Source organism: Plectropomus leopardus, chromosome 10 (assembly GCF_026936395.1).
Source record: "Plectropomus leopardus strain MGB_pleo_1.0 chromosome 10, ASM2693639v1, whole genome shotgun sequence".
NCBI classification, from domain to species: Eukaryota; Metazoa; Chordata; class Actinopteri; order Perciformes; family Serranidae; genus Plectropomus; species Plectropomus leopardus.
This window is the reverse complement of record NC_142185.1, coordinates 28,234,821-28,261,087: the sequence shown is the minus strand read 5'-3', so window position 1 is coordinate 28,261,087 and position 26,267 is coordinate 28,234,821. Positions and strand designations below refer to the sequence as shown.

General features: G+C 39.5%; 1 long non-coding RNA gene across 2 annotated transcripts in view; it reads right to left on the bottom strand.

Moving 5' to 3' along the window:
* Nucleotides 1–20,536, bottom strand: part of LOC148188543 (uncharacterized) — an 87,166-nt gene extending 66,630 nt beyond the window's left edge. Inside the window, exons 1-3 of one of the 2 annotated variants that reach the window (XR_015777687.1) lie at nt 20,276–20,536; nt 18,567–18,794; nt 12,940–13,035 (exon numbers count right to left, since the gene is read on the bottom strand). This is a non-coding gene — a long non-coding RNA (uncharacterized LOC148188543). The remainder of the gene's footprint in view (nt 1–12,939; nt 13,036–18,566; nt 18,795–20,275) is intronic. The other variant, XR_015777686.1, reaches the window with a different exon arrangement.
* Between the last annotated feature and the right edge of the window lie 5,731 nt (nt 20,537–26,267).

The following is a 26,267-nucleotide window of genomic DNA, read 5'->3' as shown; positions in this document are numbered from 1 at the left end:
CTGATCGGAAAATGCATCTATGTGTTGTTGTATGTGGCAGAAACAAACAATATTTTTTTGTCATTAGATTTGTTGTATAACTCCGAGGATATTACTGCTAGTTCGTAAGTGTAAGTAAGTAACTCCATTTGAAAATGTTCTAAGCTCATGGACGCTTCCAGGGAATAAACTCATTAGTATTCAATTGCAACGATGCCCTTAAGGCTTTATCTCTAGAACAAACCTTAATATGTTGGCTTTAATATCAGTTAGACCCTAAAAATAGCAAAATCGTCACTTTTTTGTCCGTTCCATCAAATACTTCTGCATTGAGGATTGCAATGAACATAGTAGCCTTTATGCTGTGCTGGTAGAGCTTTTAGCGTTTGCACTGCGTTTCCTCAGATACTGAGAGACACAGAGGGAGACAAAGACAAAATAACGGAGAGACACTGCAGCCACTTTTCCAAAGACAAAGGCACAAGGGAGAGAAGACAGAATTAATTTGACAGTGAGTAAGTGACAGCCGTTCCCGTCCTTCAGTGCCGCGCTTTCTTCTCCTCTCTTACCCCATCCCAAGTCACTCCTCTCTCTAATTGCACGGTGGACATCTCTGAGCACGTTGGGGAATTTCACCCACGATCTGGCACAGATTAACAGTCCCACTATGCTTTGTTGCTGCTTTATTTGCATGATAATTAGTTGGTGGCAGTGTGTATTCTAATTAATTTATTATTTCACAAATATAGGTACACAGAGAGAGGGAAAGAGTGAGCTCCAGCAAGAGAGGGAGAGGAAAATGGAACAATGTGCATTAATTAAAGTGATTAAAGGATTGACTGAACTTTGCCTTGATGTGTTTATTCAATTAATAAGCAAAGTGGCAGATGACTGTTTGACTTTTATAACGATTAATTGTACCGTTTTCGTTAATTTAGGCTCATTCATCTTACACTCATCCTCTTAAGCCATCACATCAATCTTTTTTTCCCCGAGAATTCAATATCCCAGAATCTTCAATTCAAAAACTCGGACTAAAAATCTACAGATCACAAGTTAACACGCTTATATTGCTTACGCATAGTTATTTACATCTAAGCCTTCAGAGTTCTCACGTAACAGTGAGAATAACTTTTAATTTTGTACTCTTTTTAAACTCTTTAATTCCATTTACACCTTTTTAAGTCGTGATAATGTTTCGCAACTGGAAATGACACCGGTGCCAAATTATCATCACAGCAGAGTGCATAAACTCAGGACAATAATCACCCGTTTAACATTTGGGGGCCCATCTTCAGTCACCGCCTGCAGCCCAACAATCGAGGTAAGATGTTTGCTCTGAAGGTCTGACACAGCGAAAGCTCAGAATAAAGTGAAACACAGCACAGATGTAAGAGTGCGAAAACCTTTTTTTCAAAGGTTTGGACTTTTTAATGTTTCCGTCACCTTGCCAAAACGGAGCTGGGTTGAGCAGTGGTTGTCCTGCGAGAGCATTTTGAAACAAAAATCTTCGATCGGGGTTGTCAAAAATTGGACTAATGATTGCCATTTTAGGCAGCCAGCATACTATTTTATGACTTATTATTCTATGACGTTTTTACAGTGCTGGACTTAGCACAGTCGCTGCCCTATGTAAGTTTCCCCTGGCGCCTCTCCCCACCCAAATCTTTTATGCTGATTCTGATTTCAAGTAATATGTTATTATCTTTTATATTTATTGTATTTATTACTGACAAGAACAATTTTACAATAACAGAAGGAGAAAATGGTATGTGCAAATTTACAAATTTCTTTTGTTTTTTGTTAAATGTTCCCCGGTTTTGCCTTTTAATTTTCTCCTACTCTCATCCTCTCCACATTTCTCTTATGTTTGATTCTTTTGAAAGTTCAAAAAAAAAAACTGTCTGTCTCCGTGCCTATAGGAAGATTCATCACTGCGTCTTTATGACATTTTTATGACATACAACAGTTAAAAACCATCAAAAATGACAGTGATATAGCCTTAGTGATAATACTTATGTTACGTTTCAGTTTTTTCACTTTTTACTACATTTGAAAGTAATGAAATAGAAACTGTACAATGGTTGATTATACCTACCCACAACAGTTGAGCAATATTAGCAATAACAGTAATATTATAGAATATTAGCAGTATTATGTTAACAATGGCAATTTGTTAAGATTATTGATGATTATGATAACATTTGCTAATAATTATTTTGGATGGCGGAGCACGGTTACCCATATACCAAATTTTTGCATTCATTGCTTTTTTTAATATATACTATAATTACTGCCTTGCATAGACTGCAAAATATCTTTCTAGAGTCATCTACACAAATACATATCTGACTGTAAAGTATCTGGTTAGGCTTACAATGATTTTTAAAATCTTTGGTGAATTTGGAAAGTTTGAGGATTACGAGTCGTTTGACCTTCGGTGTAGGTTTCGGGAGGGTGAGCAGGGGACACCACAACCCCCTCTATATTTTCAACATGTGTGTTTGTCCCTCTCTAATAAAAACTTGAAACTAGCAGTGGACTTTTGACAAATTTAAAGACATTACCAACATAAATTGATGCCAAAAAGGCACAAACTGCGACATAAAAACTCACGAGAATGCAGGACATTAAGTGTTTGGTGCTTAAGAGGGTCCCAAACCTCCCCTTTAAAACGGGTTCCCTACCAATATTGAACCAAAACCCACACCCATGTGTTTTGGGAACAGTGTGATGCCAATAAAATAAATGCAACAGCAGATCCATATTACAGGGCAGAAGGAGCGTTTACAAACATCACTCTATCATGACGGGCACTCATTAAACTCTGTCTCTCTCACTCGCACTCGCTTCTCGCTTCTTTATTTTGGGGCACAGAGCTTCACTACATCCCCTTTCACCTCCTCCTCCTCCTTTGCCACCCTTGCAAAGGCCTCTCTGAGGGTTGGACTCCAGGGAGATGGAGCAGTTTGAGATGAGCGCTCGCCAAATCAAAACACCCCTTTATTGTCCGCCTCTGTATACGCCTTATTCCCACCGCATTGTCCAGGGGAACAAAGGGAACCATCTATTTCTCTGATAGAAGCCAATGGTTGGTAAGAGGTTTGATTTGAGTGTTGAGTATACTATTTGCCTAGAGAAAGCCTGAGGACGAGGGCTGATCGCGCTGGCAATAGAATCGGGCTGTCAGCTGGCATCTAGCGATAATTGCTTCCCATGGCAGGACCCCGTCGGCCGGGAGAGGAGCAGTGCAGTGTGGAGAGTCAACACGGGAATCCATTTTCACCGCAGCCCGGTCATAATTGTTTCCTCAGCACGAGGATACTTGTTGCCAATCTGCGTGAGGGCCAAGCTCTGATTGACACCCATTGACCAGAGAGACCAGGGGATGCAGGGAGAGAGGGAGAGGGGTTTGGAAGGCCTTGAGTATCACCACGATTGTCACTCAAAGATTAGAAGTGGAGGAGAGAGCGGGCGATGGGAAGACGAGGGAAAAAGCAGAGAGAGGAAGAAGCGGGGAAAAGGGAACATGATAATCAGGGATTCCACGTGTGTTCGTTTAATTTTCCTTTCTGATTGTTTCCTCTTTCATTATTTATCCTTTCAAAATCAAAAGATCTCCCCGGTGAATGATCATTTACACAAGTCAATAAAGCAGTAACCCTGAAAACAAGCAGCACGGCCAAACCTAATGATTTTCTCAGCCCTATGCTCTACGGGGGGAAATGTATATTTTATCCGCTTTAAGCTGCAGGAGAACTATTGATTAGTAAATGATAAGATCATCGCTTTAAACAGACACAGATGCCTGTCTTGCTTTATCAAAGAAATCCTTAACACTGATTGTGATACTGCATGCTCTAGAGCTCAATTTGCTTTTGTTGGAACAACTTAACTCTTTGAAACCTGGAGAGACATCACTTTCCTCGTGCTGCTTTTAGTTGCCTTTCACAAGTATTTAAACTAGGGACACGAATGACACGAATGTCATCCGGGGATTAACGAGATATTACAGATATTAATGGACACAGCCCTAATTTAAACCTTTTAACTTGGAGCAAATTGGTGCAATTTCTTTCAAAAATATGGAAAAAAGACACTATTTATAATAGCAGATTTAGAAAATCTTTTTTTTCTTAAATAAAGGGAAAAAGTCCAGGATTTAGAATTATTATGATCACAAATTTAAAATTATGTAACGTAATTATTATCATTTATTGTTCATTCTTGTTTTTTCTGTTGCACTTATTTTATTGTGAAGCACTATGAGCTGCATTCTTTGTAGGAAAAGTGCTCTATATATGAAGTTTAATAATTGTTCTTCTTCTTATTATTATTATCATTATTATTATTAGAAATCTTAAGGTTTTTTTTACTTTGTTGTAGTTTTTTCATTAGTTTTCAGTTAATTTTCTGATTTTTACTAATTTCTTGCTAACATTTTTACAATTTTTCACCTTTTCTAGGTCATTTTAAAAACTTTCATTTATTTATTTATTTTTACAAAGTTCAGGTTATTTTTCTCGTGCTTTTCACCAATTTCTTGCCAATTTGGGGGTAATTTCTTCTTTCATTGCTCATCGCCTCATTCCAATGTTTTTGATAGAAATCAAGCCAATTTGCTCAGGTTTCAAAGGGTTAAACCTGAGACTCTGTGTCTCTGCAAGATGGCTCAGATCTATTTGGCAAAAGCACCCAGGGAACTTATCACTCACCTGTCCAAAGCTAATTCTGCCTGGTGTCAAGCATGGAATTGGATTTAAGGACAGAGAAAGTTGTGCGGGTCCGTCTGCTGTCAGCAGGTCCCAGTGTCCCTCTCGGGTGTCACTTCAGCGCCGGGTGAACATGCTAAATTCCTAACAGGGTAAAGCGCCATCACAGGCTATCTGAGGCCCTGGGCAAATCTCTGATGACATTCTCTATTCCCCATATACCCCACTACTTTGGCCCAGGATCCCCGAGTATCTTTAAGCAGAAGCAGCACATTGTATAGGGAATAGGAGTCAGTGGAGATGCTGCTCCTGTGACAGTGATGTCCTATTATCTGTCAGGCCGATACACAAGAAAGGTGCACCTGGATACGGTTTGACGGGGACAGATGCACCCTTATTGATATATACCTGAAGAGAAAATATAAGCCGACATAAATTTGAATTCTGAGCACGTGGGCTTGATTTCTTTTTAAAAGATATGGGAAGAAAGCAATAAGCAATGAATGAAGACATTAACCTAAATTAGCAAGAAATTAGTAAGAGGTACAAAAAAAATAGTTTAAAAAAAGGAAGAAAGAAAAAAGAAAATTAAAAAAATGTATTATTTAGTTTTTCCCTACATGTTTTCTTTTCTCCCTTGACATTTCCCCTAGCTTTTTAAATATGACTTTCTATCTACATTTTCTAAATGTTTTCCCTGTTTTTGAAAGACATCACACCCCGTGTATTTTACTGATAAATACATAAATTAGTGATAGTTAAAATATAAATAGAGAAAATAACAACAGGTCTCTTGAATGAATAATTAACTGGTTTCCATTTCCAAAAATCAACATTTTTATTGCTTAAACCTTTGACATCTGAGCAAATTGGTGCGATTTCTTTGTAAAACATAGGGGAAAAAAGCAATGAGAAACTTGGGAAGAAATGTTCCATGAATTGCAAAAAAATAGTAAATTTAGAAGAGATTTTTTTAAAAAGCTAGGGGAAAATGTCTGAGGAAAAAGAGAAAAAAGCTAATGAAAAAAGTATTTACTTTTTATTTACACGTTTCCCCATGTCATTTCCTTTTTTTGTTATTTATTTATTTATTTTTGTTAATTTTCAGGTAATTTTCTTGTAGTTTCTTACTCATTTCTTGCTAATTTGGGGGTCATTTCTTCTCGAGTTGCTCAGTGCCTTTTTACCATGTTTCAAAAGAAATCATATATAAATTACCGATACACTTGAATGCACCATAATGGGCGGCCACAAGTTTTGCCATACAAAGCAATACATTTCAAACTTTACGAGGTGCACCTGAATACCACAGGAAGTCCCTGTTCCCCCGAGTTTCAAACTCTGACAACTCAATGTGTAACTATTTTGGTGCAACTTTACTTGCCAAAAAGAAAATCTAGCATTTGGTGTTTGGTGGGCAATAATTTGAGACCCTGTATTTCACCGATATAAAGAGAGTCCTCATATGAAACTGGGCTGTCTACACAGTACAGAGACACAGATACTTAAGTATGTGCTACATGACCAGAGAAAAGACAGAAAAAGGATGCTTTTGCTCAACAAGTAGAAAACCTGCAACTACCATAATGCACTGCCCTGCACCAGATCAATAAATGTCCCTGCTGGTGGGTAACGTAATGCAAACTTGTGCGTGAGAAACAATGGCAGCTGGCTGACAGGTAAAGATCTCGTATTACAGCTAAACGGTAAACAGAAACATGTTTCTGAAAACATTTGAGGCAAGAATTATGTAACTCAATGTAGGAATCTTGGTTTGTAGTTGATCAGCACTGCTAGGTTTTATCGTTTGATCAAAGTATTGTTCACAAAATCTCGCGGTTACAGCTTTACAGGGCACTAAATGGAACTGCATTTGACTGGATTTTGGTCTGACTTTGAAAGTGTGTTCCTTGTGGCGTCATGGTTGGCGGGCAATATGAAAATGCATAAGTACAGCCCGAGAGACGGCGAAATTGTCAACATGTTTTGCATCGATTTGCTTCATATGGTAGAGTTTCGCCATAGAGGAAGAAGGATATCTAGAGAGAACTTTACCAGAGTCCATTAACACATACTACCTACATTATTTTGATATCAAGGTGGTTGAAAATCGGATAAGTTTCCCTATAAAACACGCAGGTCATTCTTAAAAACAGCTTGTATTGTCAGTGACATTCAAAAAGCCATCATTACATCCATACAACAACGGAGTAATTGCCGTGGTAACAGCGTTGTTTAGAGACCGGTCGGGGTCAAGGGTGAGAGATTACCCTGAAATATTTTCCCCGAGAAGCAATGGCTGCCTCAGTCGTCAGCCGCGGCCTGCTCTCTGCTTAAGCCTTGAGGCATTCAAATTGACAGGTCTCATTATGTGTGAACTCCCAATATTCCCCTTCGTATTCCATGGCCTGTCAGTCTCCACCTGCCTGTCCATCTCACCGCTGCATCGCCTCGGCACCCACTCGCTGACAACCACCGCCAGCTTTTAGGCTTGGAACGAGCTGGAGAGTGTGTGTGTGTGCGCGCGTGTGTGTGTGTGTGTGTGCGCGCGTGTGTGTGTGTGTGAGGGAGGGGTGTGTGGGTGTAGGCAGTGGCAGGCTTTATAGAAAGGGCCCAGCTATCTGCTGACAATCTGACAGGGGTCCTCTTGTAAACAAACTGCAACAACCGGTGGGATCTAACCTATAGCATTGTGCTGCAAATTAGAAGGGGACTCGCACTTCACATGCATACACAAGAAGCTACATATACGCAGGTGCATATAAGCACACATACACAAGCACGATGGTGCCGTAGCAGAATCTTAAGTACCTTATGCAAACTGTATGTTTGTTGGAGGCACAGGCAGAGCACTGATGAGTGGCTCATTATGGCAACACCAGCACTACACACTGGGTATCGCATAATCAAAGCCTGGGGGTACGTATTAATTATCCTTTTGAATAGTGATGAAATTTTAAAAAGCTTCTCCTTAAGGCTCACATCACGGATAGATGAAACAAAGCGCAGCACAGCTTGCGCGCCCAGGCTCACATGTGTTTTTACATCTGTTCAGGATATTTCAATTTGATGCTCAACAAGCTGAGACCGAGATTAAAGGATAATAATGTGTCATCCTCCACACAAGCATCTCTTCCAGAGCGAGTAATAGCACATCAGCAGGCAGGCAGGCAGGCAGGCAGGCGGCTTCTGGAGGAAAGCTAGCTAACAGCCATCACAGGCGAAGTCGATCCAGTCACGCATGTGTCTCCTGCTTGTCTCCAGTCAAGGTTGCTGAGGCACTGTCTCTCTCTTTCCCCTCACACGTACTAGTTGACTGGAGGAAAGAGAATACGGTGATAGGGCAGAAGGGAGGGGTGGTTGCTTGAAAGAGATGTTTTTTTAAGAAAGCGTTGTCTTTAATGAACACGTTTAAAGATTGTTTCACCATCTATAATTAATACAGCAGGGCTTCGTCTGGGAAAAAAACGGCTAGCTGCAGTTCCCTGACGATGACGGTAAAGAGCATCCTGAACATCTGCTTTGCCGGAGAGGTGTGAATGCTTGACACCGTTGTGGCATACGGAGGGACTCATGGGATACAGAGGCATTGTGAGCATGATGATATTTGTTGCCAAATTGTGCGAGGAGCTGCTGATTGACACTAGCTGACCAGAGATACGAGATGATGGGGGGAGAGAGCGGTTTGGAAGGCCTTGAATATCAGCATGACTGTCACTCAGAGATGAAGGGCAGTGATGGGGAGGTGAGGGAGAAAGCAGATGTGTTGTCTCGGTAGAAAGGTTGTGATTCTGTATAAGGTGTTACTGTAATTTAACAGAAATGGTCCTTTCGATTTTCCACTTTCTCTAATGGTTCAGCAAAGGGATAACCCTAAAAACAGGCAAAAATAAGGATTTTTTTTGTAAGGATTTTGACTTCAAACTACAGGAGAGCTTTTGATTAGTAACTGACGGCATCCCTTTTTTAAAGTATACTATGCAGATATTTTTTTTAAAACAATGAATTGATTCAAACAAAACATCTGTCAATCATCACTTATGACCCACTAGAAGTGTGTGCCAGTGTATTTATTTACAGACACCCTGCTCTCTGTCTTTATCTTCCTACTATTTTGCTGTGGTTGAGGTGTTTCTGGGTGTTTAACCCTCAGCCAATAAGAGAATTTTAAAAAAAGGAAATGACTGGACCGTAAGCCGCACATTTCCAAGAGGAAGCTTCAAAAATCATGGCCAGGGCAACAAAAACCATGAATATAATGAGATGATACACCAAACAGACAAAGCTTGTTCACAAACAAGATGAAATCTCAGGTTGGTTTTCACTGAAAGAGGAGATATTGGAAATGAAGAGCCGGAAAAATGCCAAAAAATGAAGCCAACACAGAGGCGGCAAAAACTGCAGCTCTTTTAAGGACCATTTGAGGCCGGCTCCAGCAGTCAATCTCCATAGACCGTGTTAAAATGCCAAACCTTACAGCAGAAATAAACATGTTTACGGCCTGGTACAAAAAAAAGGGGGTTGGTCACTATTGCTAATTTCTACATTCATAACAACTGTACGGGGATGAATGTTTTTATAACTCACCCGTTTACATTTTATTAAGGTTTTAAATTCCACATAATTAAGGGTGAGCCGCTTTGAGTGACAAGCTGCCTGCCGATCGTGTCCACGGCTTCTCAGTCAAATCCACCCCTCACTCCTCCACGGCACCAGCTCCTCTGCAAAATAAACTCACTTCTGGCTCCAAAAAAGACAGCCGAAATGCCGACCTTCAGGCTTCAAAACAGGAGTCCACAAACTGATAAATACCCATGCTTTTTAAACTCCACTTTCCAGTCTGTAAAGTAGGCCTTTTTATTATAAGTTTGTCTGCAAACCCAAATGGAAATTACCCCGATGACATTATTACAGTTTATTTAAAAAAATATAATATACCACTGTATTCACAGACTGAGTACTGCTTCTCATGATGAGTGACCACTTTATGTAAACCTGTACAACGTAATTCAATTCCCAACCCGTGGTAGCCTACTTGTACCCCAGGGGGTACTCCCGCTGTTGCCAGGGGTAACATAACTATTGTGGAGTAACTCAAAATAGAATTTCCAATTTAAAAACAAAAATAAAAAAGAGGTTATGTATCCACAAATTGAGCTGAGACACCTGAGTATTAGCATTAGTTAGTAAGTCAACAGAGAAAACGAAACTGTTCGCAAAAACACAAAATAAAATAAACAAACAGTCCTAAGAGTTAGCTGAAAGGAATGAATAAACACTTGAAATGGTTTCCGACACAAAAGTAATAATAGATAGTTGAATGAAACGGATAAATGTTTGGATACTTAGCTAAAAGTAGTGGATAAAAAGCTTAAACGGTTGGCTAAAAGTCAGCTGATTGATAAATGGTTGCCATAGTCAAAACATTTAAAACGTCTCTAGTAAAAGTAATAGATAATGGTTAAAATAGTTGGCTGAAAGTAATAAAAAAAAAAAAGTTGAAATAGCAAGCCCATGTGCCTTTTTTGCAAATTTTGGGGTTATTTCTTAAGCTGCTCATTGCTTTGTTCCCCTGTTTTTGAAAGAAATCAAGCCAATTTACTCAGGTTTCAACGGGTTAAAACAGTGAGGCCAAAGTAATGAATGAAAAACTAAAACAGTTCGCTAAAAAGCTAAAATTAACAAATACACTGCTCAAATCGAGCCATCTTTTGCCACCACAAGCGATAGTATGACTGTATATGCAAATTGGCTGGTTTCTTTGTGAGCTTTAGAGATCCAGAGTCTTTTTTTTCCTCTAAAACGGCAAATATAAAACTGCTTTTGCAGTTGAACAATATCAAAAGTCAGGGAGCCAGCCTTCATGACAACATGCATCAGACCTCCTTTGGTTCAGCAGAGCAGCATTTGTCTGGATGTCTCCTTCTATGACCAGAGTGGATGATCTAATCGCCTGCTACTGCTGCTGCAGATACACCTCGGTGATGACAGCATGGGTGAGCAGGTGAGGTCACAGCCAATTGTCACTAATAGGAGCGAGATCAGTCGCAGCACCAGCAACTGTGTAGAAACTCTAACCTTATTATTTACAAAGCTGCACCTCGAACCTTATCAGTCTCAAACGCAGGTTTGCCTTCAGCGCGCACGGCTGAGCGGAGATTATCACAGTCAAAAAAAGAAGAGAGGGGAAAACAAGCTATACTGTAGCTGTCAAAATTTCATCCTGTCTGAATTTCTCCTTTACAAGTGCCTCACTATATGTAAACACACCCACACAAAGACACACACACGCAAACACAGCACACGCTCATGCACACACACATTTTTTTTCCAGTCAAGGATGTTGGAAAACCTGTCAGACTTTCACAAAGAAAAGCAAATTTATTTATTTATTTGAGTTCAGAGTAATTACAGGCATTACCGTGGTGCTTGGCTGTGACATCTCTTTATAAAATCAGGTTCAGAGTGCGCCAAGTAGAGACGTGCCAGGGAGGAAATGTGACTCTTTTCCTCCTCTAATCTCTAATCAAATTAAATAGGTGAGCACTTTTTCCTGCGCTCGCTCCCTCTCCTTCTCTCCCTCCCATCACATGAGACGAGAGAGGATAAGCTTTGCCTGAAACTGCCAAGTGTACTCGATCTAGATACCATGAAAAATTCTGCTTGTCAGCACTTCCATAATTTTTGGTCCTGAGGAATTTTTCAATATGACTGCATGAGTACACACAGCAGCAGCCGAAGGAAAACACCAGAGCCAAGAATCCAATTGAAGGTATTTGTTTCCATTTCCGGCTATTTGGCAAAGATGAGACTAGATAAATATGTTATTCATTCCTGCCGAACACAGTGGCTTCTGTGGAAATATGTTACTCTTGCCTCTTTTCTTTGACTCTAAATAATTGAACAGAGAGAGAGGAAGGCCTCTGCAGGGTTCATATTGAGTTTTTTTACCCACTTTCCCCACATCTGTTCCTACTGGCTGTCTTCCTAAAGATTCGCACTCACACAGATCAGATGACAACACGGCTGTCTGAAAATTCGCCGCTTTGAGCTTTTGACAAAATAAGAAGATGAAGACGAGCGCAGGTACAATATGGTCAGACTCCGCTGGGTTTGCACATGCTTACACTCCTCCTCTAACACGAGCACCACCAGGCGCCCCAGGGCCCTGACAGAAAAGATATGACATATTTTTTAAAAAAACTAGAAGGGGGGAATGAAAACAACTTCCCCCCATGAAGAAAAAAAAAACGCCTGTGTTTTACATCTCTCTCACGACGACAGCTTCAGGGACAGTTTATGTGCGAGAGACAAAGATACTTTGACACTGTCAGCTTCTGTCACTGAAGCTACCAATGGTTGCTGGCGAAGGAGTCGCTGCAGCAAAGCGGCCCGCTCGTCTCGTGCATGTGTTGATCTGCGCGTGTGAGAGACTAGCGAGACGGCTGGGTCTTTTGTGTGTGACTTGATGTCTAGAGGCCTTTATGATAATGAACGCTAGGTCTTCCCCCACTAAAACGTATCAATAAATAAAACATAGGAACTCCACCATTGTGGTTGATTCACATGTGCGAAAAAAAAAGAGGCGCAGGCCCCTTTTAGCTCACTGCCACTTTAAGGGAGCGCAGCGTAGCTGTGATACAAATACACCATCATAAACACTTAAGATGAACAATCCACCTGAGACCGAGAAAGCAGCCCTTTTATCCACGGTGAAGGAGAACTATACATAATTAAGAGAGGAAAGTGTAAAGATATAATTGGTACGTTGTTGATAATCTTGATTACCATTATTAAGTCGTTTTTAAAGATACATGACTCTGAGCCATATTTAGAGGACCTAACTTATTAATCAGGCAGCTGTTTGCTGTAGCTCTTCAGAGAAACGCAGAGGAAGAGGTACAGTAATAACTCAGTGTGGGTGTGAGTGTGCAAGATGAGAAAACGTATTGTTATTTTACACTAAATTAATAATCAAGTAAGGAAATTGAGCTATTTGTTGGACCTGGAAAAAGTGCTATGATTAAACTAAACATTTATGAGGATGTAAAAATCACTGTGCGAAGAGAAATGGAGCTGACGTGAATTAACACAACCGAACCCCATTATTAATCAGGGATCATGTGAAACTATTTTTTTTAAATTGCTGCACTACAGTGGTTCCCCTTTGTGTCCTAGTAATCCCTGCAAAAGTCTTTGTTTCTTTGTGTTTTTGCTCTGCCTGCAGAGGTCATGTTTTGGGTCTTACCCTAAGGTTTGAGGTTCGCTCTCAGGTGCCGTCTGCCGTCCAGGCTCTGCTCCCCCCCATCCATCCCCAGGCTCCACTGCTGCTCTTCAAACACTGCTTGAAACAAAAAAAAATGGTTGAATGAAAAAAAATTAAACATTGATTAGTCAGAAAGATCAGTTTATTCCTGGAGGCAGAATATTTGTAAAAGGTGAAAAGATTTAGAAAACAGAAGAAAATGTCTAAATGTGGCACCTTAAAACATAAAATGACCACGTTTCATCTGTGAATTCTGTCTTTGAACTTTAGTGATCCATCAACATTTTAAATGGAATATTATATTGGTATAAGTGAATTTTCACTCTGATATCTATCAGATCAAAGAAAAAAGCTGTAAAAGGGAACAACTTTTGAGTTAACCTACTAAAGTTAAACACAAGGAGTGTGTGTAGAAAAATACATTTTTACAAAATGTTACTGCAACACACTTTGGGGTTGAATCACAAAATGTTTTTAATTAACCTAATCTTTTTTCCCCCCGTTTTTATTCATCACTTATAATCCCAGTGAGCCAAACTTGTTAGAGTGTCACATCTGAATGGCAGAATCCACCAAATTCACCATTTACTTTATACAGCATGCACTATACACCCAAACAGCAGCATTCAGGGTGCTGAACAGAGCTTATTTGGGCTTTAGCCTTTGTGACGATGCCTGTCATCATAGTCATACTGCCCTCCATTGGTTTAAACTCATACTGCACCAGCTGTGCAGAGGGTAGACTCAGTATTGACTTTCCAATTTGACTAATAGCAGTTCAGGGTTGTTAGAGTCAGGTGTGATCAAATTATCGACGACGCTCAAAGACTTCATCGTAATGACGTGCAGCATTTTCTCAAAATCTGCCAATCATTAGGAGGCTCTGACACCTGAGTACATAAACTTTCTCACACTGAGGTACTGTAGCAGGTTTGTATCTGATAACATTTCTGTCCAAGGTTTTCTGCTTTATTCATCGAATCTACACGGTTTTTCTTTGCTTCTTCTTCATCCAATCTCACGGTCTAAAGTAATGACAGCTCCACTGTAAAGAAGTCGACATTAGATGTGGGTCATCACATCAAAACTTCTTTCTGTTTGCCAATATTGATGAATTTCAGCTCGTAAAACAGCACAGCTGTGGTTTCGTGTAACCCATTAGGCAATTGTACACTACACATAGTTCAATGTATTCATCACTGACATATCGGTTTCAACTAATCCAAGCACTGTCCGCTTCTTCTCTTTTATCTCATTACTCGTGGAAAAGCAACGATCACATTACTGCTGTAACTTGTCGCGTTACACACATGGTTGTCATTGAGGCTAAGGAGTTTTAATAAGCAATAAATTCCAGGTCGTACTCTTCCAACTGTCTGCCTAAGTGCTTTGTGGTTTTTTCAGATATTAATTCACAATGGAAGGAAAAACTGATACAACAATAACAATCTGATACGTTTGATGGCACATTTGTGAAAATATCTGCATCACAGCTTGTTTTGAAAGATCTTTTTTTTTATTGAATCATCCAGTGATTAATTAGGATAAATTAAAAAAAACAATAAATATCTATTACACGGTCTCTTAAGCTTTGGCAAAGTTAGATTTAAGACTTTTTAAATGCCACTCAGAATAAAATTTAAGGCCAATTTTACAATATAAAAAAAGAGGGATGAAAAATATTGAGGGTTAACATTTTATTCAGATGTTAATTGTAACATGAAACGGGACTTTTTTTCCCTAAAGTGGAGACAGGAATAGAAAAAATACATAGTGTTTGTTTGCACGTTTTCTTGGTGATTTTTTTTTTCTCACGTGTAGCATTTTACAACTTTGAAAACCCATCGTGCTGCGTTTGAAAAACTTTTGCATAAAATAAACCGAACCTCGTGTACATTGCCTTTTACTGGTTTCAGTCATGCTGTCAAATCTTATTTAAAATAGCCAATTTTGGTTGAATTTGCACTTCTCCATGGCAACCAGGGAACACCTACACCACCAAGATGTTATCAACTGTTTTGAGATTTTACAAAGCAACATTAGAAAAAAAGTTCAAACCAAACTTCCCATGTTATATTTTTTTAGACTATTTAAGATTAATTTAAGACATTTAAAACCACTTAAGGGCTTAGTTTTAGATTAATGAAATCAATATCTTTTAAGACTTTTAAGGTTCATTGGGAACCCTGCATCAGGTGCTGAAATCTGTCAATAAGTGAGTTGGTCTATTGGATTTATACATTCATGTCAAGTACTGAGTCTGTCATTATCATTTCTTATTGGTCCTCATCACTGTTATCATCCTCATCAAGTTACTTAGTGTTTATAACAATGAGAGTAAAAGAGTAAAAGCGGTTACTTACTTATCTATTTTATCTCATTCTGAAATGCTGCACTATGAGCACTTACAACATAAAATACTAAAATATATCTAAATGACTTATGACCCTTAAAGAGTATTAGGAAAGCAGTACTTTTTCCAGTAGCTCCCCATCAGTGTCACAAACGCTCCTCAGACTTATGTTGCACTTGTGGCAGAAAAGCTGCTGCAGTGTCGTGTGGGTGCACAGAGATTCAGTGCATTCATAAAGTGATTCAGTGATTCTGTTGCATTGCTTTAAAGAGCACATCTATGACATGACTGAGCTGTTTTGCAGATGTGCACATCTTTTTTTTATCACTCTAAGAAATAAATCTATCTTAAAGGCTCGACACATTCATGGTACTGTTACACAGGTGGGTTTTTTCTCACTGTGCCTGATCAGACCTCCTCTCTTAACTCTGTGGGGATGTACAGACTCCTTTTGGCTTTGATCTTTGATGCACCACAACTCACACCTTTATCATTCTCATTGGTACATGTGATTTTACTTCATGTGCAGCTCCGCCCAACTCCAACTTCACTAGCAAACATACGTGAAAGCACCTGTGCAGGTGTGCAGGGCCATTTAAAAATGCTGTATTAACTTCCTTAGAAGAAAACATGTATGCAACACCTCCTATACTCATAAAAAGTGTGAAATCAGAGAGCCACACTTAAGTAAATAAATGAAACTGCGTGCCCTTGAAGGGACAAATAACCCCAAAAACAAAAATACATATTGTTTTTGTGTGAGTTGCAGAGTGTTGCAGATATCAGCCATAAAGATGTCTGCCCTCTCGTCATTATAATGGCACTATAATGGCATCTTGTGGTGCTCAAAGTGCCAAAAAAACATGTTTGAAAAACTCAACAGCAATATCTCTTTCTAAAAATCACGACCCAGTTACTCAAGATAATCCACAGACCTTGTTGTGAGCAGTTTAATGCAGGAACTGTTTTCTCTCTCTCCAAACCACAACCGCCAACCGCAACACCATGCAGGAGGAAGCGTGCATCTGCTCCAGATGCACGCCTTCATCTGCACGGGGACATGGTTTGCAGGAGAAGTTCAGTCGAAAAAAATTGTTCCTATAAAACTGCTGATAACAAGATTCTTCTTATTCATTGTCCATGGAGGTAAATGTGTGAGTTTATGAAATGATGTGTTTTAATAGCTTTGAACTACACATAGTAAGGCTGTAAATGTTAGGTCTGGGTTCTTTTGGCTAGAGGCGACGCCCTCTCTGCAGCCGTTAGGAGTTTATGGGAAATATGGTGCTGATCTGTGCTGACTTGAGGCCCGCAGTCATATAGACCATACAGAAGTTTAATTTGTTAATGGCTGTTATGCTGAACAATTCATTTTTAAAAAGATATATTGCTGTGTAAAAAGCTTTAGATCTTTCATGGAGCCTGGAGTTCATGTCACATGTTGTTTAACGGCTTAAACCGACATGAGGTAATAAAGATATGCAAGCAAATTAACTACGTTGTGGCTTTTCACATATCAGGTAAAAGCTCGATATCATTACTCTGACACATTTATGGGACTGTGTATCCTGCTCAGTACATCCTCTGCCAACTCACAAATACAGATACAAAATAACAGAGTACTGAAGGCTGGTGGAGTGATATGCTACACGTCTTATTTTTGTAGTTTGGGCTATCATTCCTACTGACTGCGACTAACATAAGCTGTAAGAATGACCTCCAAAACTATAAACACAGGACTTACTGGGTACCTCACATTTCCTTTTGAATTACAAGTCTTTCAAACCATCAGCAGTGAGCTGGGGAGAAATTTGGGGATTTGAGTATGCTATTGATCCCAACCAGTGGTAGACATTTTTCAAAATTTAGGATGGCACACCAAAACCGAAAGCCATACCTGAATTTCAGTAACTTGATTAAAGTGTTGAGGTGTTTAGGCTAGATGAAAAGTTAACGTTTTCAGTTCCACATCAATCCGACAACAATCTGAACATCTTATGTATCTTTGTATGTGAGATGATTTGTTATTCTTTAAATAGACTGGTACAGAAAATATACAGCTTTATTCTGAAGGAGTACCTTGATTGTAAGGAGCAAAACATTTACAAGAACAAGGCTTCTCAAGTTTAGGTGAGACTTGTGGGGACTCAAAGAACCCTTAGTCATTTAGACGTCTTGAGCTGAGAGTTCAAGGGGCCCCTTTGAAAATGGCCATGCAAGCTGTCCCCCTTACCACAATTTCACCCAACTTCAGAGCGTTAATCAGCCACCTCACCAACAAGCTATGCCAACATGGTCGGTACCAATGGACGCCTTAGGCTGTCAAGTTTCACAAGATACCAGTACCTTTAGGCCCCGAATCCTCTTAAAGACAGTAACATTGGCCTAAATGTATTTTTGGCAGGGGGGTACAGTGGAGTCCAAAAGTTGCATAAGCGACAAGAACAACAAAACCAGGAGGAGGTCTCTTAAAAGTCAGACCAACCCCCTTATTATTTACAGACTCAAACACACTGTAGCACGCCAGTCACTATGAAGTTACATTTACTGTCTACAGGCTATTTTCTGTCAATGTTTTGTGTGATAACTATTCTAACAGCAAGGTTCAAGTTATACATAAATTAAGGTGAGCAGCAAAAACTGTAATATTTGGATTATTTTCTGACTGCTGAACAACACTTAAAAACACGTTCCTTGAAGTATTATTAGTGACAAGGTTACATCACATGACCTGTGATAGAAACTGGACCATTATAAACCACATTAAACAGTGAAAAGAGCAATTGTAAAGTGAGTATGAAGTGAATGCGTGCATAGCTGACTTCTTTTCTACTGGTGCAAAAGTTAGACTTTGTGTAGCTGTCGGAGAGGCCTGACTGGAATAATGAGTGCCTAACATCTGGGAGGCAAGCTGAGGGTAGCTGATTCAAGAAACTGGTCATGTTTAGGATATTGCCATGATTGAAACCAGATGGCACTGAGAAAACACACACTTTTCATTTTTCATTACGCTCTCATTTGGTGAAAGTCCTTTAGATATCATGTCCAACACTCTTTTGAAGACGAGTCTCCAAACCATGTCAAAGTGCCTGTAATAAATTTCTCAAAGGAATCTATTAGAATTTTGCAAAAAAAAAATCTGGCAACTTATCTGCAGCTCTGTCAACAGACTTGATGAAAAACACTCAATGAATAAGAGCAAAGTTCATTCTCCTCATTCACCAAATTAAAGGTCTGGACATGCAGAGGAACCTACCGTTGTCTTGAATAAAAGCACCCATGTAATGCGTATGCTTGCACACATGCAGCCACAGTCCCTCAGGGCCAGGAAGATGGTTTGGCAGGGGATCATGAGGAACAGGTCAACATGAGGAGCGGGGGGGGAGGCAAGGCAGGCGTAAGAGTCAAAAGAAACCCGGAGAAGTCTTTGAATCCAGTGGAATTCCTCTCCTCCTCCGCGGCTCCTCTGGGAGGCGTCAGGAGCCTGTGGAGAGAGCGAGGTAAGACGGGGACTGTCAGGAACAAAGCTTCAAATTCACATGATATGTTTAGCTAAAAGGGTGAAAGAGAAATGAATCAAAGCTTGGCAGGATCAAAGAAACGCAACAATAAAGTCAAGGCGGTTGCCATGGGACCAGCAGGAGATGCATATCATTTATAAGTTGTTCTCCGGCTCTGTCAGATGTGGAGGGAATTGATTGTTATTGTTTGGAGGATGAACTGCTGCTGCAGGGGGTTAAGAGCAAGGGTCATCTTCGCACAGTGAGAGGAATATATCTGCTCACTTGTTTTAAACAGCAGCCGCCTGTGATCTGTGTCAGAGGCCACCGCAGAGGCACCTTCAACTCGTGATAACAGACAACAAGACAGACACAAAGACAACTTTGTCAACCCCATAAATATCTTATCGGCACAAGCCATTGATAGGCTAAACATTTGTTTTGCATCTTACACTGTCAGAGGTTGTGATCGTTGTTACTGTTTGAATGTGAAATCAAAAAGACTTAAGCTGTTAACTGGAGACTTTCATTTTCATTCATGCAGTGTAATTTTCAAACGCACAACCGTGGTGAGGAATATGCTGATTTATTTGTCTGTTTTTAATTCTTTAAAGGGTCCATTTACCCAAATTACCAAAAAAAGCATCATTTCTCACTCAGCTCTAGTAGTATCTAGCCATGCAGATAACTTTGGTTTTTATGTTTTTTTTGGTTTTATGCACCACAGTTTTATATTATCCCCCTCTAAAACATCACTGCCACCCTACCATAATGTAAGTGAATGACTTTTTTTTTTTTTATTTAATGCTCAAAGTATCAAAATCTCACTTACGGCAGAACAAACCATAACCAAGAGTCCAAAATTAACTTTGACTTTCTGTCGAGGGGACTGATAGTTGAAACCAACCAACCAAGCTACATTAGTTTCAGTATATTTCATTGAGATAATAAGGTTTTATGCTAAATACAAACAGAATACAAAAGCCTGGAGCACAGTGCCCATAAATGACACCAAAAATGCGGAGATTCAGCATATCACAGAAGTATTCTGGTAAAAAAAAAGTTACCTGTGTGATAGATAACCTTTCAAAATGTACTTTCCAAACAGACAATCAAGTAGGACTGGGTACTGTCAAGAACCTCACAATTCAATTCAATTTTTGATTCTTTGGGTCACAATTCGGTTCAATTTCGATTCGAATCGATATTGATCCAGTTGCTCTGATATCGATTCAGTTTTGTGTGTTGATGTCATAAATACCCAGATTAATTATTAGAATACCTTCTGCATTATCTGTATTGCTTTAGAACAAACTGACAACAAAACTTATTTTACCATTACATTATTCTTCATTAAATGAAAATTAAAAATAAAACTAAAATACATTTAAAGTACAGAAATGTGCACATTTTTGCCTGAGAAGAACTTGACAAAAGTAATAAACATGTATGCAGATGTATCTACCTGCATCTGTGTGTGATCCGCAGCTTTAGCGTTAGCAACAGGTTGCAAAACATCTGCACGGTGTCGGTTCAAATCGGTGTCGGATCACGCAGGTTCGTCGTATTGTTGTAGTGTTTCAACACCGACTCACGCACGACGTAACTACGATCGACTCTGTGCATCCAAACGTCGGATTTAAATGTTGTCGGCGCTGATTTTGACCATGGGTGTGTTATAAGGAAGAACTATGTCGCGCCACTGTCGCCATTTTAATGAATAAACAACAGATGTTGTTTGGGGGTCAAGCGGGGCCTCTGAACAACGTCAATCACACTCACACCGCCCCCCACAGGAGCGGGGCGGCACTACAGCGGACATAATCAATTTCAGGATTTTATGAATCGATATTGAATTGGAAAAAAAACATATTGCAATGTATTGATGAATCGATTTTTTTTACCCAGGCCTAAAATCTATCTGTAACCTTTGTAGGAAAAACAGGAAGTTATCATCACCCTGAATCCTTCAGCAAAAAGCCTGTGGGATTTTTCCATTAGATTTTGGATTATTGCAACAACTAAACAAAAGCAGCGTGACAAACCAATGTTTATACTACTTGCAGTTTTTTTTCAGCAAGATAGTCTTTATCTTAATATAACTGTATCACCCTCCAAAAAAAGCATGAGGCCTTGATTAAAATACTGGGTTTAGTCCATTCAAAACCAGTCAGTGAGAACTGAATTAAAAGGAGAAAAAATACAAACTACAAAAAATAAAATGCAAGTATAAATGTCCGATAATGCAGAATAACTTATAGCTTTCCTTTAAGTGTTTATTCACTTGTAAAACATTTTCTCTGAACTTTAAAATCACACAAACACACCTAGCATTAAGATTGCGTAAAACAAATATATATCTGTAATATTAAACTACTGCAAACATGCAGTATCTCATAGGCTGCTTATCCTGAAAGAGAGGCTAAATCTTCCGTGCTTTTCCTTCTCCTTGTATTCTTCTTATTTATTATTATTTTATTCACGTTTCTTATTTGCTTAGCTGTTGCCATAATACATCCATGGTCGTTGTTCCCTTATTTCTGCCATATTTTTGGCGCAATGCTCCACAGGTGTTCGTATAATTTATTCTGGGGTGAACACACGTTTTGCGATGATTAGTTCCACCTCTCAGATTATTACTATTAACCAACCAAAATACCAAGATAAACAGTCCAAACAATAATAATTAAACTTATGAGAGGCAGTTACACTCAACAGCTTAGAAAGACAAATATACAGCATAAAAACAATAATTAAATGTAAATTTGAAACTATGCACCAGCTGATTGGATGGCAGAGAGTGACTTCTAGACATTTGGGTCAGTCTGCCTCTAACAGCGTAACTGTCTTCTGAATTGGCCTCTCCAGGTGAACAGGTTTGGAGATGCACCTTCCCTTTCCTTCCAGGGTCGAGGCACTCATAAGCAACTTGAGCTTTCTCACTTGTCTGTCCCTTCCTGGATACACTTCGATAACCCAACTTCCAGTGGTTTCGTGGTTTCACATCATCCCGCAGGAAAACAGTATCACTGACTTAGCATTTCTGTGTCCTTGATCCACTTTTGTCTGCATTGGAGATTTAGGAGGTACTCCCTTTTCCACCGCGCCCAGAAGTTGTTAGTTCGGAGTTGAACTCTGCGCGGCGAGGATTCCTTGGACATCAAGAAATGGACATAGCTTGTGGAATTTGTTGGCCTTGTCTTTGACTTGCGTCTCCTGACGCTGAAGGCACTGTATTTCTTGAGAAAAGGCTGCTTCTTGAACCATCTTGATAATGGTCAGCTCTGTTTCTTTCCTTTCCTCCAAACTGCTGGCTTCACAGGACTTTGGCCATTGGGTTGCAATATTGATATTGATAATCTTTATGAAATTAACCACATTTACAATTTTTTAAGTGTAAATGCAATTCATCTAAACTTAAAAGCTACATTAGGCCATAAGTAACCTAGACCACAGTCAAATAACTCCATCATCTTTACCAAGAGGCTGCAAAGCCATGTTTGGTGTAAAGACGTTCTGTAGTCTTATTCAGCAACTTGTTAGCAACCATCTTTTTTACAACACATAAGAAGCTTCAAAATTCACAAGTGGGGTATTTACTGATGTATTTTGTGTGTCTGTGTCATTGACTAAAACATAAAAGTCTAACCAAAAACCAACTGACCTCAAGACGAGGGAACCTGGAGTGCGAAAATTCAAAATCATATTTCATTCTCTATAGCGAGTCATGGCTTAGAAGTTAAGATGTCAGAAAACTATACAATAACATATAACACAAATAACACATCTTACAGAACATCAAAATGAACTTTGGTGCTCATGTAGGTCTTTAAATGGAAGATTTTCACTATTGAGACTGAAGAGAAAAAAAATCAATTTAGACATGAAAAAACTTAAAAGGCTTATAAGAAATTATAGAAATAAAATCAGAAGTAAGCCAAATGAATGAGAAAGTCACATTTTGTCTTACTATATAAAAATTATGTTATAAGTCAAAATTCCCACTTATTGTCTTAAAGTTTTGGCTGACTATAATTATTTTTAATTTATTTTGACACACTTCTCTTATTTTTTCTTATGTCATAAATGGGCTTTCATACAAATGACACTGCAGCGCTTGGTACAAATATTTCCTCTGTTTTGAAATATTCCAATTATGTCTTTATTACTGACAATTAATGGATTTTCCATATGTACACATACCTCCCCAAAAAGCAGCCAATTTGATTGACATGACAGTGCCATTCATTTTTTTTGTTGTATATGCAGGTGCCTGTTAGTGTGTGCACGTGCGTTTCTGTCGAACATGTGTGCACACGCATGTGTGTGTGCTCATGCAAAGATGAGACCCGTCTGTCTGCTGCTCTCTCAGATTGCACCCATGAGAGCTCCCAAAATAACAACAAAGAGCCCTCAGTGGGTCGGATGAAAGCCCTGTCACCAACCATTTCAGCACAGAGAGTCTCCTCCCCTACTGTATCTCTGAGTGACACCTCACACATCACATGGAGACAGGAAGGGGAGACAGTCTCTAGTATTTGACCGCAACAAATATTTCCATATGTTAATGAGATTGTTGTTGGCTTTTAGCGGGGGCCGAATGGGCTCTGATTGTGAGCTGAATGGTGGTGTGTCTGCTATTACGCTGCTGACGTTTACATATTCCTGGGCTGGTAAGAGTAAAAGTTGGGAGTCGTGTACTTTAAAGCAATCTATGCTTACTCACAAAAAGTTGGAAGGAGATTGATACCGCTCTCACACAGACAGGAGGCTATTGGCTTAGCTTAGCATAAAACTGGAAACAAGAGGACACAGCTAGCCAAGCTCCGTCACTTCAAAAGCTAATTAATTTGCGCATTAAAGCTACATTTTGTTTAGTCTATATACAAAACAGAATGGTTAAAACAGCAAGTTGTGTTTTTTCGGAAGAACAACCTGCTGTAACTCCCGTAGTCTTATCGTTGCCATGGGGTTGCCAGGCAACCAGTGGAGACTCCGCAGTTGACGAAAAATAGTTCCAACCATAAACCAAATCACAAGACATTATCTGTAAAAAACGCAGCGTCACATAGGCCTACATATGATCAAACAGCACCGAGCAAACTCTGCCTTAACTGATTAGTTTTAAGCCACCTAAAAAAAAACAATATATAGATATGTAGTTAAATATATGCTATATTTTTTTACCTCTTTGTCTTGCCGTGAGACAGCCCTTATCAATAACACCAGACTTCTGCCGCTGCCTCAACCAGCTATTGTGTAATGTAAATCAAAGCAAATATTCAAATAAAGTGTAAACTTTTAGGTGGCTAAAGTATGTTTTGCTGCGGCCTCATCCACAGCAGTACATTGCAATAGTCGTAACATATTGCCGCATTGCAGTTGACTTCAGGTATACATATTACGCTCTTGGTATCCTTCTGCATCTGCTGTTCAAATTCTGGGATGCCACTACCCTGATCTCAACACAAGCACATGGTGGGATTAAGCTGCATGTGGTCAAGTTTAGGCAGCAAAAGCACATGGCTACCAATGCCGGGATGTCAACAAACACATGCTGGCACTGATTGAGTGTATATGATGCTGTGAACAGTTCTGTCCAGCCGCATTCACAAATGGTGGCTTTAAGCGTGGGGACGTTACACCATAAGCACTGCAAAAACAGCGATATTTGCCAACTTCGGAACGACAATTGGCTGAAAAGACACGTCTATAAACTTTTGACAGGAAGCCTTGAACTGCAAACAAGGTAAATTATGACTCTCTCCATAAGACATTTTGGATCAATGGAGGTTTTATATTTGTAAAAGTTCCCTCAAGCCAAGAAAAACAATTCAAAAATCCATGACATCATCACAATATTATGTGTATGAGCCAAATGTGAACTCGTGTAAACCCTGCTGCTCTTGTTCACGTGGCCACATATTGCAAAAGTACAACTGGAAGCTCAGAAGTTCTTTGACGCGTGCGGCAGGCGAGCAACTGCATTGGAATGAACAGAAAACATCTTGTCATCTGGTATCTTTTATGATTATTTCACAACCACAACATATATGGAAACAAGTCATTAGCTGCTAGCCACATTCATGTTGAGAACCATGTCCAGACAACTCATACACTCTGATTTCTCATAGAGCCGCTTTAAAGCACAGACATGGAAGTCTTCTCGGCTAAGTATAGAGCTAACTCTTAAAAAGGCAGTTATTTCTCAAATTGAGCGACTATTTCTAAAGTCAAACAAATCAATAAATGTTTAAATCATGAGAGTTGCCAAAAAGAAAAGCAGACATGTATCAATTTAAAATCTCTGCTGAATCACTGTAATATAAGAGCTCAATGACTGTATAATTTACTAATCTAAAACACCAACATAAAGCCCCAAGTAGTCTTCTCTTTTCCACAGTCCCAACCAGCAGTTAAATCCGCAGTGAAAATCCCTCCATGTTCGACTACTACTGATGTCAGGCCAAAAAACTACAAACAGCAGAGAAGGACTCCATTGTTATTTCTAACTGGTAGAAGCCCTGAGGTTATTTTTCCTCTGCCTTGAAACAAATCAATGAAGCACAACTCACTTTGAACAATAGCACATTTGCTGAAATCAGATGTGGGTTGAGGAGCCAGCCATCATCGCGCTTATTCTGTTTGTTGACAGAGGAGGACTTTGATAAACAAGCCTGTTCTTTGAAACAGGTGCCCGAGCATGAGTTCAGTTTTGAGAGGCAATTCAGAAAACGGACTGATTAGAGAGTGTTTGTTATTCTGCATGCAACCATTTGGATTCTGTGTATCCTTCCCAAAGTCACAGGGATGCTTCCGGTATAAACAATCATACTATTTATTTTTCAACTGAGAAAATGCAAAAGTTTGACATGGATATCTTGCAAGAATTCAAACATCTCAGCAGTGAAATTGTCTGTTCTTTCCTGTCACTTTGATAAGAGTGTCAACAAACAATACAACTTGATAAAATCAGCCTCTGGTGGAGTTTTTTTTTTTTATTTAAGCCAATGTTGCCCCCAAGTGGTTACAATAACAGCTGCATGAAACTTCAGTGATGTTTACATCACAAAGTAACTCATGTAGCCTCGTAAATCTCATTAGGGTTAAGTCAGGTAATGTTGGACAGTTTTTGTTTGATAACCAAGAAAACCCTCTAAAAGTCTGAGGATTACCTTTAGTGTTACTTTAACTGTAATTCTCTCCAGTAGATGTGCGCTGTAGAGATCATTTGAGTAACAGTGAGCCATCAGAATTAAAGTTTATGGGGCGCCCGGTGGTTCAGTGGATAGAGCGGGTGCCCCATGTATGGAGGGTAAGTCCTCGCTGCAGCGGCTGCAGGTTTGATTCCGGCCTCGGCCCTTAACTGCATGTCATCCCCTGTCTCTCCCCCTTTCACACTTCACCTGTCCTATGCAATAAAGGTATAAAAAAAATATCCTTAAAAGTTTATGTTG